Raw genomic sequence first — 17,107 nt, 5'->3', positions numbered from 1 at the left:
TACTGGCAACCACAGAACTACAATGGTTTAATTTGGGAGTAACTATTCCCAGTGATTTTACCCACGTATCACTACTGGCAACCACAGAACTACAATGGTTTAATTTGGGAGTAACTATTCCCAGTGATTTTACCCACGTATCACTACTGGCAACCACAGAACTACAATGGTTTAATTTGGGAGTAACTATTCCCAGTGATTTTACCCACGTATCACTACTGGCAACCACAGAACTACAATGGTTTAATTTGGGAGTAATTATCCCCAGTGATTTTACCCACGTATCACTACTGGCAACCACAGAACTACAATGGTTTAATTTGGGAGTAATTATCCCCAGTGATTTTACCCACGCACTGCTACTGAGCTAATGACATTATGTGTGATTCAGAAATTAGAGAGAGATTTTTTATTAGAGAACAATGGATTAACATTTTCAAATGCTATTTATGGATACTATAGTTATCACGTTTCACATTAGATTTATTAACTACAAATAGGTAAGACGTGGTTTTATTCGAATTCTGGTGCCACTCCGCACACAATCTCGTTAGCTAGCTGTCCTGTAAGCTATCTCGGGTCTCGCTCTCGAAAACACGAGACGTTATTATGTGTAATGTAATGCATCTGAGAGTCATGGTCAAGGGCTAGCTCTGGTCCAGCGTTAGTTAAGCCAACTCTCTGAAGTTCAAAGACATTCAATGTTTCTTCAATAGCGCTCGTCAGTAGTTATAATTCTGAGGTCTTATTCAGATAATGCATGTCATAACAACAAGATGCCCAGCGCTTCATGCCCAGCGCTCTCCTCAACCGCAAAGTGTTGGTCACATGTCGCACCCTGCACTATAGCTTGGCCACTCCATAACTAGCTCTAACCATTGGTGAAGTAATTAATTTAAAGTCAATCTAGATGTAAAAAAAACTCACTCTCTGGACCTTTCAGTAGGCTACAACAGAGCCATGCTAGCTCCACAGGGAGCTAGCAAGCCAGCAAGGCTAGCTCCAAAACATTCTCTAAAGTTCAATCAGGAGAAATGACAGGGATTATCCAGTCGCAGTACATTTCAATGACCCGAAGCATGACATTTCTACCTTTAAATTTTGTGGCATAGAGAAAGTTAAGATATCAGACAGGCGAGGTGATATTAATAATACTCTGAGTAAAAGAGAATGTTTTGGGATTTTCACCCTCCAGACTTAATGATGAAATGCCTATGTATGATATGTTGTGAATTTGAACATGAATTATGTGCCTATTTAAGATTACTCTGATGTTTTTCTTGATGTACCCAATGACTAATGTAATGAAAAGTTGCGATATCCTCATTGTGGTTTTACAGACGTGTTTAATACATCTTATTTATGCACTTTTGCAATATTTATGATATGCATATTGTTATATTTGGTAACACCTATTTGTTTTCCCTTTGCCTCCAACCCCCTTCGATGTGTGGAACGGATGTGGGAGGGGCTAGGTCTAACCCCCTTCGATGTGTGGAACGGATGTGGGAGGGGCTAGGTCTAACCCCCTTCGATGTGTGGAACAGATGTGGGTGGGGCTAGGTCTAACCCCCTTCGATGTGTGGAACGGATGTGGGAGGGGCTAGGTCTAACCCCCTTCGATGTGTGGAACGGATGTGGGAGGGGCTAGGTCTAACCCCCTTCGATGTGTAGAACGGATGTGGGTGGGGCTAGGTCTAACCCCTTCGATGTGTGGAACGGATGTGGGTGGGGCTAGGTCTAACCCCTTCGATGTGTGGAACAGATGTGGGTGGGGCTAGGTCTAACCCCCTTCGATGTGTGGAACGGATGTGGGAGGGGCTAGGTCTAACCCCCTTCGATGTGTGGAACGGATGTGGGAGGGGCTAGGTCTAACCCCCTTCGATGTGTAGAACGGATGTGGGAGGGGCTAGGTCTAACCCCCTTCGATGTGTGGAACGGATGTGGGAGGGGCTAGGTCTAACCCCCTTCGATGTGTAGAACGGATGTGGGTGGGGCTAGGTCTAACCCCTTCGATGTGTGGAACGGATGTGGGTGGGGCTAGGTCTAACCCCCTTCGATGTGTAGAACGGATGTGGGTGGGGCTAGGTCTAACCCCTTCGATGTGTGGAACGGATGTGGGTGGGGCTAGGTCTAACCCCTTCGATGTGTAGAACGGATGTGGGTGGGGCTAGGTCTAACCCTCTTCGATGTGTGGAACGGATGTGGGTGGGGCTAGGTCTAACCCCTTCGATGTGTAGAACGGATGTGGGTGGGGCTAGGTCTAACCCCCTTCGATGTGTGGAACGGATGTGGGAGGGGCTAGGTCTAACCCCTTCGATGTGTGGAACGGATGTGGGTGGGGCTAGGTCTAACCCCTTCGATGTGTGGAACGGATGTGGGTGGGGCTAGGTCTAACCCCCTTCGATGTGTGGAACGGATGTGGGTGGGGCTAGGTCTAACCCCTTCGATGTGTGGAACGGATGTGGGAGGGGCTAGGTCTAACCCCTTCGATGTGTGGAACGGATGTGGGAGGGGCTAGGTCTAACCCCCTTCGATGTGTGGAACGGATGTGGGTGGGGCTAGGTCTAACCCCCTTCGATGTGTGGAACGGATGTGGGTGGGGCTAGGTCTAACCCCCTTCGATGTGTAGAACGGATGTGGGTGGGGCTAGGTCTAACCCCCTTCGATGTGTAGAACGGATGTGGGTGGGGCTAGGTCTAACCCCCTTCGATGTGTGGAACGGATGTGGGTGGGGCTAGGTCTAACCCCCTTCGATGTGTAGAACGGATGTGGGTGGGGCTAGGTCTAACCCCCTTCGATGTGTGGAACGGATGTGGGTGGGGCTAGGTCTAACCCCCTTCGATGTGTGGAACGGATGTGGGCGGGGCCAGGTCTACATAAGGGTGCAAATTTGTAAAAATTCACAAAAGCTCTGATGAAGGCCGTGATGCCGATACGTAAGCTTATTAAATATCAGTGATACTATCAAGAGCAGTGTGCGGTTTCCTTTTCCCTTCATCTTGTTCAACTGTTGCCATTCACCTGCAAATAAGATTGCTCCGATGTGCGAGTGCCTTTTGAATTTGATATCCTTAAGGATAGAAACGAGTTAAACTTGCCCTTGCAGAAACATTTTATAGGTCATTTGGGGCCTACAGTATCCTCCAAAGCCCAATGAATCCAAGGCAAGTGGTATGATGTGATCACGCACTCCCTGTGCTGTCACATTCTTTGTTTTGTGCTTACATATGTCTGTAATCATGCTGCACTCCATTTCATCTGGAGACATTCATCTCTCAAAAATTCCAGTTTAATCATCCCTGGGACATTGTTCCTATTCTTCCACCCCCCTCTCGCCACCTTAGCAGCTACCGCCCGTCAGCCATTTTCAATATCATCTGTTTGGCCATCTCTCGTATGCTGATTTAAGGCGGACCGCCCTCGCTGTGCCTCCTCTCACCTCCTGACCATTCCAGTATCCACCGGTTCCTTTCCTCTTTACATGATGGAGCACGGGCATCCGCACGGGCATCCGCACGGGCATCCGCACGGGCATCCGCACGGGCATCCGCACGGGCATCCGCACGGGCATCCACACGGGCATCGGCACGGCCAGCCCCAACATGCAGTGCAAACATGCATCCATCACAGGTGGATTGATGACAGGGTAGGTAGTTAGGCTGAGAAGAAACCCGTTCTGGACATACAGCACACGGTTGAGATGGGAAGGGAACTGTGTAGTTTGGTGTGAAATGGGCCAAATGGCTGAGAAGTTGTGTACTTCTCCAGGTTCCATATTTGACATTCAGAGCGTGGGGTGTGATTGAGGGTTGAAATAATTGTCCCTGAAAGCCGCCGAGGGTTTTCCATTCGAACAGCCGTGCTGTTTGTTGAACCATGTAAAAAAAATCCCCTGCCACCCCAGAAGTCATCTGTATTAAGCTAATAATTACTCTTCGCTTTCATCAAGATTTCTCAACATTTGGGGAGTATAGCCGCGAGAGGGAGTCAACAAAGAAAAGCCCAGGTCTGCAGAATGAAATAACTTCACGAGGACAGACTGCAGCTTAAGAAAGTTAATAAAAGTTAATGCACCACTAGAATCAATTATAACCCACTCCGCCAATGCCTACCCATCGAGGAAAGGAATGAAATGTTGTTGACTTTGCTTCTGTGAAGTAAACCGTTTTTAAAGGATCATGCTTATTTATTAATCATTCTTTTGAAGTGCTCACCTTGGTCATTTCATAAGTAGCTGTGAATTGCATTTACTCACCTTCGACTGATTTGATCAAATTCAAAGTTAATGCACAACTCTGAAGTTATTCATCAGTACTTTACTGGTGACTAGGATGATTGAAAGATTGATTATGATGGTTAATTTTCATCATGCACACAAACTATTCTCAAGTAATATCTGTGTGAACAGAGGATATTTCACAATGAAGGCGTTTGGGTGTTATATAGCAAGTAATTATCCTGCTTTCAATAATTAGAGATAAGCTCTTAACACCTTGAAAAGACCAGGGGATCAGGTGTAGAAATGCCACTGATATTCTGCTAGCCGCCTGTATTACGCTGATATTAGGAACACTCTGAGGATGAAACGAACTGTGCTTGGTTTGTTTGGTCTGCTACCTTGTAAACAGAAAGACATGTAAAACACACTAATCCCTTTATAGAAAACATGTGTGGAAGATGATTCAATGACTTTTGTGACATTAAGTAAAAGAGGATGTGAGAGCAGAGAAAAACTTCCTGCCAAGTGATAGTGTTGATACGAGCATCTGAGATGAAGGTGACTGGCTTCCTTTTACAAGTTAAAAGATATAAGGAGAGAAGGTTATTAGAGGTAGCAGAGGAGGAGAGAGACAGAAAGAGAGCGTTGGATGATGAAAAGAGACTGGTACATGAGGGCAGAATGTGGGCTGGATGGGTGAGAGATGGGAGCACTGCCGGTACTGAAGTCAGAATAATAGACTTTCTGGAACGTAGGAGGAAGCAAAGGGTTAGCGATTTAGTGCTCCACATGCAAATAGTACACAGCACAACACAGCTAGGCTAACACTCTGTAGCTACAAGCTAGCATTAGCCGCTAGTCATATTATTGTTTTATTGTCTCTGTATCCCAGCATTAATCTTGCATTACCACTTCCGCTAATTATCCTGCATTTCCTGTTTTAATCCTTGTAATTGTAATGACCTGTCTCTTCAGAATCTCTTATCTTACTTCCTTCTCTGTCAGAGACACAACCTGCCAACAAAATGAATGTGTTAATGCTGAATACTCATAATAATCTTCAAAACAATGAGAAAGCCTCTCAGTCTAGCTATACCAATATTTTACAGCACCGATTATTCTCTCTCTACGGGACTCAAGTGTTGCACTGTAATTCCTTTTGTAATGTTATTAACTGAATAATAATAACGAAAGAAATGACAGCCAAAAAAAAATGAATAAATGTGGAGAGAAAATATAAAAAAATGCAGGGTGGTTTAGAATTCAACATGACATATTATTAAAATGTTGACTATTACATAGATAGAAATGAAAGAGGCTCGAACAGAAACACTGAAAGCATCATAGTAGAGAGCTTCCTAACAGCACTCATGCCGAAGTGGTGTCACGCCCTGACCTTAGAGAGCTTTTTATGTCTCCATTTTGGTTTGGTCAGGGTGTGATTTGGGTGGGCATTCTGTGTTCATTTGTCTATGTTTTGTATTTCTATGTTTTGGCCCGGGTATGGTTCTCAATCAGGGACAGCTGTCTATCGTTGTCTCTGATTGGGAACCATACTTAGGGAGCCTTTTCCCACCTGTGTTTTGTGGGTAGTTCTGTTTAGTGTTCTGCACCTCACAGGACTGTTTCGGTTTTGTTTCTCACTTTGTTATTTTGTTCTAGTGTTCAGTGTTAATAAAAATCATGAACACTTACCACACTGCGCTTTGGTCGGATCCTTCTTCATCAGACGACAGTTACAAGAGGGCGACTGTCATTTCAGAACTGAGGTCATTGATCACAGACGCCAGAGACCCAGAGTACCCAGGGTGCTTTTCATCAGTGGTAATAGTACATCAGTAGGGACATTTTGAAGGAGGCCATTTTGAATAGTAAAGACATTTTTCTTCCCCTGATGTGCCCTCAAGGCCATTCACAGACAATGCTCGTAACTTTCCAAAACAGCCATATTACACTACTATGAAAAACAAACTACACATCCCAGCCTCCTCTGTCCTCTTTTTAAACCATTCTTCTTGATCCTTCAGTTGATTCATTTGATTAATTCCCCTACAACAGGGTTCCACAACTGGCAACCCATGGGTTTAATTATGCCCGCGGTAGGTTTTATTTACTTTTTTTCAAATTTTTCCCCTTCATTTTTGGACATTAAAGGGGCTATCTGCAGTTGCTTCATCCATTTGTGGTTCCATTTGTGCATCCATTTGTGCATCCATTTGTGGACTTCTAAATTAATGAAATATGCCCATTGATTGTTGAAGAATGTAATTTATAAATGCCCCATGATCTTAGTTCAACCCCATCAGAACCCAAAATATAAGCTTGTTTCACTCCAATGTTTGTATATGTAGGAAATGTAAACAAACACTATATAGCCTCATAACATGGTTAAAAGTACACATTGGATATCATTGTTGATCATTCGTTGCATCCATAGCTCTGTCTATTAATTTGAGAGTGGTTACATTTCTCCATCCCTATCCCTACATAAACAGGGGTGGGGAGGACACTTTGTCAGTGTTTCAACTGTTGATTGCCGCTTTAAAGAAGGCAAGAACACCAGAAAATCAGCTCCAAGTTATTTTAATTTTGGAAATCTGTTCCCAGGTATGACATCAATCCATGCTGTTGGTTTTATTTCCCCGGCAATGTTCCCAAATGATAACGTTTTAGCATTTGTGGCACAAATCCAATTCAAGCCATGGTATCGATATTATCCTTTTTCAAAAGCATCATCTCCAAATCATCCGAAGGTATCTAAAATGTATTGTGTCACTTATAGAGGATTCGAACGCAATGCCTTGAAAAATGCTAATATGTGACCGACCATAAGCAGTTTACAGGGTAAGGAACCAATATGTAATTTTGAACTATCCCTTTAAGTGATTGGATTTGGAACTGTTATAGACAAATATGGCACAATTCTACTCAGTCTTCACAAATCATCATAATTTAATTACTTTTTAATAGAACTAGAGGATTCCATTAGTATGAAGTACATGAAACATGAGTGTATGAATAGGAAGTGTTGGTCAAAGCAAGGCAGAGAGACGCTGTGTGTTCAGATAAATTGAAGAAGATTATTAGCTTTCTTGGGAAACAATGTCAGAAGCAATGAGGATTTGAAGGCGTCCACAAAATGGCTGATTGCATTATAGACATCCTGCACAGCTGGCAGACGCTTCCTGACAATATGATGATAAAAAACACAATCTTGGCTCATCTTAAACCAGTCGATTAAGGGGAGGATCATTGAATGATACGGATTCAGCACAGACGCCTCAGCCAGTTCACCTGCACGTTCTGGTCAAATAGATTAATGACAAACATGTCTGATGGCAATTAATGCTCAGTCGCTGATGGAAGCAGTGTTTCGTCTACCATTGTATAGACAGGGTGTGTTCCCCTGCCTATCTCTCAGCCTTCCGCCTGAACAAATTTAGCTTCAATTAGTTTGAACAGAAAACGTATCGTTCCCATTTTTTGAATGAAAGGCTATGAAGATAATTTCAAAAGTAATTTTTTAAATGATGGAGCTCTCCATACTTGGACATAAACATTTAAACACACTTGGTGGCATCAAGATACAGGTCAGACTATAATTAGAATAATGAGTGTGTGTGCGTATGTGTACATGTTGTGTGTGTGCGTGTGTCAAAAATATCCTGGTAAATCGCTAAAATAAACAGTAACATTCATAGTGTTGGGTGACATGGATTATTTGCAATGGCAGCCATTACTGGATGGAAAAATGATGGATTTGTCTTCTGTAACCTTGTCCTTTATGTATAACATGGATAAAATAACTCACATAAATGTCAAAATGAGGATTAAAATGACATGAGAAATGACGGTGTGAGAAGGGCAGATCCACACACACACATTTGTTTTATTATCCTTGTGGGGACCAAACAATTGATTCCCATTTCAAATCATATTTTCCCAAACCCCTTAACCCCAAACCTACCCCTTAACCCTTAATCTAACCATAATCCCACCCTTAACCCCAAACCTAACCCCAACCCTTAATCTAACCATAATCCCACCCTTAACGCTAAACCTATCCCCAACCCTTAATCTAACCATAATCCCACCCTTAACCCTAAACCTAACCCCAACCCTTAATCTAACCATAATCCCAACCTTTATCCTAACCTTAACCCCAAACCTAACCCCAACCCTTAATCTAACCATAATCCCAACCTTAACCCTAACCTTAACCCTAACCTTATAACCCCAAACCTAACCCCAACCCTTAATCTAACCATAATCCCACCCTTAACCCTAAACCTAAACCCAACCCTTAATCTAACCATAATCCCACCCTTAACCCTAAACCTAACCCCAACCCTTAATCTAACCATAATCCCACCCTTAACCCTAAACCTAACCCCAACCCTTAATCTAACCATAATCCCAACCTTTACCCTAACCTTAACCCCAAACCTAACCCCAACCCTTAATCTAACCATAATCCCAACCTTTACCCTAACCTTAACCCTAAACCTAACCCCAACCCTTAATCTAACCATAATCCCAACCTTTACCCTAACCTTAACCCCAAACCTAACCCCAACCCTTAATCTAACCATAATCCCAACCTTAACCCTAACCTTATAACCCTAAACCTAACCCCAACCCTTAATCTAACCATAATCCCAACCTTTACCCTAACCTTAACCCTAAACCTAACCCCAACCCTTAATCTAACCATAATCCCAACCTTTACCCTAACCTTAACCCCAAACCTAACCCCAACCCTTAATCTAACCATAATCCCAACCTTTACCCTAACTTTAACCCTAAACCTAACCCCAACCCTTAATGTAACCATAATCCCAACCTTTACCTTTACCCTAACCTTAACCCCAAACCTAACCCCAACCCTTAATCTAACCATAATCCCAACCTTTACCCTAACCTTAACCCTAAACCTAACCCCAACCCTTAATCTAACCATAATCCCACCCTTAACCCCAAACCTAACCCCAACCCTTAATCTAACCATAATCCCCCACCCTTAACCCTAAACCTAACCCCAACCCTTAATCTAACCATAATCCCACCCCCTTAACCCTAAACCTAACCCCAACCCTTAATCTAACCATAATCCCAACCTTTATCCTAACCTTAACCCCAAACCTAACCCCAACCCTTAATCTAACCATAATCCCACCCTAATAACCCTAAACCCCAACCCTTAATCTAACCATAATCCCACCCTTAACCCTAAACCTAAACCCAACCCTTAATCTAACCATAATCCCACCCTTAACCCCAAACCTAACCCCAACCCTTAATCTAACCATAATCCCACCCCCTTAACCCTAAACCTAACCCCAACCCTTAATCTAACCATAATCCCAACCTTTACCCTAACCTTAACCCCAAACCTAACCCCAACCCTTAATCTAACCATAATCCCAACATTTACCCTAACCTTAACCCTAAACCTAACCCCAACCCTTAATCTAACCATAATCCCAACCTTTACCCTAACCTTAACCCCAAATCTAACCCCAACCCTTAATCTAACCATAATCCCAACCTTTACCCTAATTTTAACCCTAAACCTAACCCCAACCCTTAATCTAACCATAATCCCAACCTTTACCTTTACCCTAACCTTAACCCTAAACCTAACCCCAACCCTTAATCTAACCATAATCCCAACCTTTACCCTGACTTTAACCCTAAACCTAAGCCCAACCCTTAATCTAACCATAATCCCACCCTTAACCCTAAACCTAACCCCATCCCTTAATCTAACCATAATCCCACCCTTAACCCTAAACCTAACCCCAACCCTTAATCTAACCATAATCCCACCCTTAACCCAAAACCTAACCCCAACCATTAATCTAACCATAATCCCAACCTTTATCCTAACCTTAACCCCAAACCTAACCCCAACCCTTAATCTAACCATAATCCCACCCTTAACCCTAAACCTAACCCCAACCCTTAATCTAACCATAATCCCACCCTTAACCCTAAACCTAAACCCAACCCTTAATCTAACCATAATCCCCACCCTTAACCCCAAACCTAACCCCATCCCTTAATCTAACCATAATCCCACCCTTAACCCTAAACCTAACCCCAACCCTTAATCTAACCATAATCCCACCCTTAACCCAAAACCTAACCCCAACCATTAATCTAACCATAATCCCAACCTTTATCCTAACCTTAACCCCAAACCTAACCCCAACCCTTAATCTAACCATAATCCCAACCTTAACCCTAACCTTATAACCCTAAACCTAACCCCAACCCTTAATCTAACCATAATCCCAACCTTTACCCTAACCTTAACCCTAAACCTAACCCCAACCCTTAATCTAACCATAATCCCAACCTTTACCCTAACCTAACCCCAACCCTTAATATAACCATAATCCCAACCTTTACCCTAACTTTAACCCTAAACCTAACCCCTACCCTTAATGTAACCATAATCCCAACCTTTACCTTTACCCTAACCTTAACCCCAAACCTAACCCCAACCCTTAATCTAACCATAATCCCAACCTTTACCCTAACCTTAACCCTAAACCTAACCCCAACCCTTAATCTAACCATAATCCCAACCTTTACCCTAACCTTAACCCTAAACCTAACCCCAACCCTTAATCTAACCATATTCCCAACCTTTACCCTAACCTTAACCCCAAATTCTAACTCCTAACCCTAACCATAATTCTATGCCTAACCCTAATTGTAACCATAAACTCACATAGCATTTTTCCTAGTGCGGACCTGCGAAATGTCCCCACTTTTCAAAACGTTATTTATTTTACCACAAGGATAGTAAATCCAAAATCTCTCTCTCTGCTGTTGGACTTTGACTACACTGCTCCCCATGAAAAGGATGTGAAAGAGTTTAATTGGCTCCAGAGACAGCTCCCACATGTTCATGGTCAATCAAGTCATTTTGTTCCTGTAGAGACGGCAGACATGAGTAATGGAGAGATGAGAGGAGAGCCCACATCAAGCCAAGCGAAAACCTGATAGAGCATATCCTTAGCCACATAATAGGAATCAGCGTGGCACAGCAAAGACAAGGGGAGCTACACTGGGAGTACAAAAACATTACGAACACCTGCTCTTTCTTTGACATAGACTAACCAGGTGAATCCAAATGAATGCTATGATCCCTTATTGATGTCACTTGTTAAATCCACTTCAGCGAGTGTAGATGAAGGAAAAGAGACAGGTTAAAGAATAATTTTTAATCCTCGAGACAACTGAGACATGGATTGTGTATGTGTGCCATTCAGAGGGGGAATGGGCAAGACAAGGTATTTAAATACCTTTGAAAGGGGTATGGAAGTAGGTGTCAGGCACTCCGTTCTTGTCATAACGGCAATGCTGCTGGATTTTTCTGCGCTCAACAGTTTCCCGTGTGTTTCAAGAATGAGATACCACCCCAAAGACATCCAGTCAACTTGACACAACTGCGGGAAGCATTTGAGTCAACATTGGCCGGCATCTCTGTGGAACACTTTCGACACCTTGTAGAGTCCAAGCCCCGACAAATTGAGGCTGTTCTGAGGGCGAAAATGTTTGGGAGGTTCTTAATGTTTTGTACACTCCGTGTGTATACGGCACTGAAACAAGCTGCAATAGACCCTTTTCCAGTACACGACACACAGATGCTCGCAACTCTTGCCGTTTTTGGGAGTTCTCATACACCTACAATGATGTTTCGATTCCTGCTTGAACAGTCACTAAGATTATACTGTATTTGGTTGGGATCTTTGCAAAATAACTATTTTGAATGCAGCAGTTGTTAGCTAGAATGATAACTGTCACTGATATAGGCTGTAGCAAAAGACAGCCAAAAGGGCCATTCTACTGGTTGATGTTAAAGTGTTCTTTAGTATAATGCAGTTGATTTGCGATGATGACACAAACATTATATTAAGCATGACATTCATGCCAGCCTTAAAATCCAAATATAGTACAAAAGTAGTGTGAAATGGACTACTAAGCAAATAGAGGCTTTTTTTTTGCTGTCATTCTATAAGAACTCCCTCTTGTTCTGCCACCAAACACTGCGGGCCAAATTTGTGTTAATAGTGAGCTGTTGATAGCAAAACAGTGTAAATAACTATATACTTGTAACTCAAACGATGGCTATTTAGCTTTGGTTACAAATGGATTTTAATGGATCACACAGTGATTTGTAAAGATGCAGTTGTCGCTTGACAAAGATATTTTTTGATGAAGTTGAAAAACATTGACGCAGTCCTCGTGTCTGCCAAAGGCCTCTGAGTCCCAGGGGTTGCCCTGAAAAGTGCATCTGACATTGAGTGCAGTTCAGTGGGCCTGAGACTCCATCTGTGCTGGGCCTCCCAGTGGGTCCCCATGCCCAGTAAGCCTTCCTCCTCTCCCCTCCCCTCTCCATCCTGGCTGTCACAACCCCCCAATGCTCTGGGGATTCCTCCCAACTCTTTGCTAATGTACTAAACAGATGTGTTTTATTTAATTTTTTTTAGGAATATGACTAATATACACTGCATTTGGAAAGTATTCAGACCCCTTGACTTTCTCCACATCTTGTTACGTTACAGCCTTATTCTAACATGGATTAAATCATTTTTTTGCCCTCATCAATTTACACACACTACCCCATATTGACAAAACAAAAAAATATATATATATTTTAGTTTTTGCAACCACACTACAACTTCCCTTCAGCAACCAACATCTAACCAGTCACGTTAATAATGAGCCGTTGATTAACGTCCCCCGGAACTCATTTGTTATTTATTTTAACCTATTTTCCACCCGAGATGTATTTTTATGACTAACCATCTTGAATATTCCTTTTCATTAGAATGCTTGTCGCCCAGCCTGCAGTTCTAAAACCATTTCCAAAGTGACTCACATAGCTGCAACAATTGCTGCGTCTCAAATGTGTCTCAATTGTTGTGTCTCAAATTCCTTATACTTGTCACTCCCTGATCTGTTTTACCTGTCCTTGTGATTGTCTCCACCCCCTCTAGGTGTCACTTAGTTCCCCAGTGTATTTATCCCTTTGTTTCCTGTCTCTCTGTGCCAGTTCGTCTATTATGTTTCCAAGTCAACCAGCGATTTTTCCCGTTCTCCTGCTTTTTGTATTCTTCTTTTTCTAGTCCTCCCAGTTTTGACCCTTGCCTGTTTCTGGACTTTGTACCCGCCTGCCTGACCATTCTGCCTGCCTTGACTACGAGCCTGTCTGCCACTCTGTACCCACCTGGACTCTGATCTGGTTTTGACCTTTTTGCCTGTCCATGACCCTTCTCCAGCCCACCCCTTTGGATGAATAAACATTGTAAGACTCCAACCTTCTGCCTCCTGTGTCTGCATTTGGGTCTCGCCTTGTGCCTTGATAATATATATATATAAATATATATTTGACCAGAGACATATTGGAGAAGAGAAATGCTTCCCTGTGTATGCTGCATATGTGTGCTCTTTGAATAGGCGGGTGAATGTCCCCTGTCAGAGAGAGAGAGAACTAGGTGCTGATGGAAGGAGGACTAGATGAGAGTGCAAAGAGAGAAAACAGAAGCATTGATGGGTTGAGGGACAGTTAAGCAATGAGAAATGGATACATATAGAGGGTGAGATAGGCAGAACCAGAATAGGGGCTGTCCTCATGTTCTCGCCTTTTCTTCCCCTCATAGCAAATGATTGAACTTGTTCTCATCTGGCCGACCTGGTTAAATAAATAAATGTAAAAATACAAATAAAAATTGGCAAGTGAACTGGATAGGTATCCCTTCTAGACTAGGACATTACCACGGACAGGGTTTTGTCTAGAAAGGATACATATTTTGTCAAAATTGACTTTCAGTAGCAGGTTAGGAGAATGAACAGCATATTAGGGTAATTGGGCTAAGGTTAGGAAATAGGGTTAGCTAAAATGCAACAAAATAAAATCTACTTTTGACGTCAATTTGACAAAAGCTGTATCCCGTCGAGACATGACTGCTGGACGGGGGGGCTGCTGTCAATGCCATAGTCCTCTGCTCTGGGCTTTGGAGGTTTTGGAGCAGCAGCTGGGAAATGTTGACAGATGTGAACTGTTCTGTCTCCAGCAGACCCTAACTGTTCATCTCTTACTTTTCTCTCTACATCACAGGGAAACTGGACATACTGTGTTGCAGTTGTTTGTATGAGTCTGTCCCCTCTCTTCTACCTAACACACGAGTCTGTCCCCTCTCTTCTACCTATCATATGAGTCTGTCCCCTCTCTTATTCCTAACCATGAGTCTGTCCTCTTCTACCTAACATATGAGTCTGTCCCCTCTCTTCTACCTAACACATGAGTCTGTCCCCTCTCTTCTACCTATCATATGAGTCTGTCCCCTCTCTTCTACCTAACATATGAGTCTGTCCCCTCTCTTCTACCTAACATATGAGTCTGTCCCCTCTCTTCTACCTAACATATGAGTCTGTCCCCTCTCTTCTACCTAACATATGAGTCTGTCCCCTCTCTTCTACCTAACATATGAGTCTGTCCCCTCTCTTCTACCTAACATATGAGTCTGTCCCCTCTCTTCTACCTAACACACGAGTCTGTCCCCTCTCTTCTACCTAACATATGAGTCTGTCCCCTCTCTTCTACCTAACACATGAGTCTGTCCCCTCTCTTCTACCTAACATATGAGTCTGTCCCCTCTCTTCTACCTAACATATGAGTCTGTCCCCTCTCTTCTACCTAACATATGAGTCTGTCCCCTCTCTTCTACCTAACATATGAGTCTGTCCCCTCTCTTCTACCTAACATATGAGTCTGTAACCCTAACAAGTTTGTCTCTTCTACCTAACATATGAGTCTGTCCCCTCTCTTCTACCTAACACATGAGTCTGTCCCCTCTCTTCTACCTAACATATGAGTCTGTCCCCCCGCTCTTCTACCTAACACATATGAGTCTGTCCCCTCTCTTCTACCTAACATATGAGTCTGTCCCCTCTCTTCTACCTAACACATGAGTCTGTCCCCTCTCTTCTTCCTAACACATGAGTCTGTCCCCTCTCTTCTTCCTAACACATGAGTCTGTCCCCTCTCTTCTTCCTCACACATGAGTCTGTCCCCTCTCTTCTACCTAACACATGAATCTGTCCCCTCTCTTCTTCCTAACACATGAGTCTGTCCCCTCTCTTCTTCCTAACACATGAGTCTGTCCCCTCTCTTCTTCCTAACACATGAGTCTGTCCTCTCTCTTCTACCTAACATATGAGTCTGTCCTCTTCTTAATGTATCCCAAATGTGGCCAATTATGCACTTCGATGTTGAGTGTTTGGGAAGTGAGGGGAATAGGGTTGTTGAATATGTTTCAACATCTTCATTTGGGAACAAAGCGTAGGTTGACCGTGGCCTGCATTCGCAAACAAATAGAATAAGCAAATAAAGAATAAAGCTTTTGTATTCCATAAATTAGATGTGGAGCTGTTTAGTCATTCCTAACACCTCACGTTTCCTTATGAGGGCCCTTTGGCCTACTGTACAAACGCCTGTGTTGCCCTTGGGCAGGGTGGGTGAGTCGGGGTACCCTGCTGGGGTGCTGTCTGGGTGCCTGTCCCATTGGATGGTCGACCGGAGTCATGGATCCATTAGAGGAGATGAAAGAGAGGGGGAAGGAGAGAGAGAGAGAGAGAGAGAGGGGTGGGGGGGTGGGAGGAGGAGAAGATGGGAGGACAAAGTAGTCAATCATGATAGGTAATACACTCACTCTCTCTCGCTTGCTCTCTCCATTTCTTTCTCCTTCTCCATCCCTCTCTTGTCATCTTTCACCACTTCTCTTTGTCTGTCTATCTCTCACCCTCTCTCGCTCTCTCCATCTAGAGGACGGAGGGCGATTTATCTACGCCCTCACTGAAACCCCACCACCACACCCCTCCCCTACTTTTCCCTACAATGGCACCCGCCTTGCCTCACCTACCTCCCCTCAAGCAATCTTTACCCCGTCCACCCTTTGTGGGTCTTTCTGATGTCTGGTGCACGGGCAACAAGATTACAGCAATCCATCTCTCGCTGAGCCGTTCCAATAATCTGTGGGTGTCCACGCCAGCCAATCAACCTCAGAGGTAGACTACACATCCCTGAAGGCGGGTCGCGTCAAAGTAACGCTCAGTGAGATTGAACGCATCCCAAAATGGAGCCTCTCAATGGGTGTTCAAGAGCTAAAAAGACACCCATTAATCAGCCCAACCCAGGAGACTTGTAACTCCATGTTCATTCGGTTGAAGTTGACGTGCGGTGTGGTCGTGTCCGGCGGTGAAGTTTTTGCTGGCAAGTGCGATTGGTGTATTAGAGGATTTATACAGCAAGAGTGGCGGCTTTTCCAATCAACCTGAAGTTTACTGTTAGATGAGTAAAAGGAAGCCCAGGGGAAATCCTGTGTGCTAACGATGATGAGTCTGCTGCTACTGTTGCCAGCTCAGGAAGTCTTGGGCGGGTTTTGACGATGTCGTGGTGGTTATGGTGTGTGCATGTGTGTAGGCTGAGGAAGATTATTGTGATTGGGGGAATAAATGAGGGAGAATATCCTACCACTCCTATAGGTCCTCAAGGCCACACGGAGCGGACTCAGACAAGGAGACTGGGTTGAGGTAACCAAGGTATTTCTTGAAACACAGGGGAGCCAGGGGAAGCTCGGGCGGGTTGCAGGAAGCCAGGCGCAGAGGCTGAGTCTGAGGGGAGGGTAGTTAGGACTTGGTAAGAAGAGAGGAATCCAAGGATGCAGTGGAGTGGGGGGTCCAGGATAGAGTAGCAGGACTGACAAGAAGTGGGACTGGCGACAGAAGCCAAAGTCAGAGCGGACAGAATGAGCAGAGGTTACGATCTGGCAGTGTGGAAGTGGTAGAGCTGAGTATTTGTAGAGGTCT

This window comes from Oncorhynchus keta, chromosome 22, assembly GCF_023373465.1.
Source record: "Oncorhynchus keta strain PuntledgeMale-10-30-2019 chromosome 22, Oket_V2, whole genome shotgun sequence".
NCBI classification, from domain to species: Eukaryota; Metazoa; Chordata; class Actinopteri; order Salmoniformes; family Salmonidae; genus Oncorhynchus; species Oncorhynchus keta.
Note: the sequence above shows the minus strand (reverse complement) of the source record.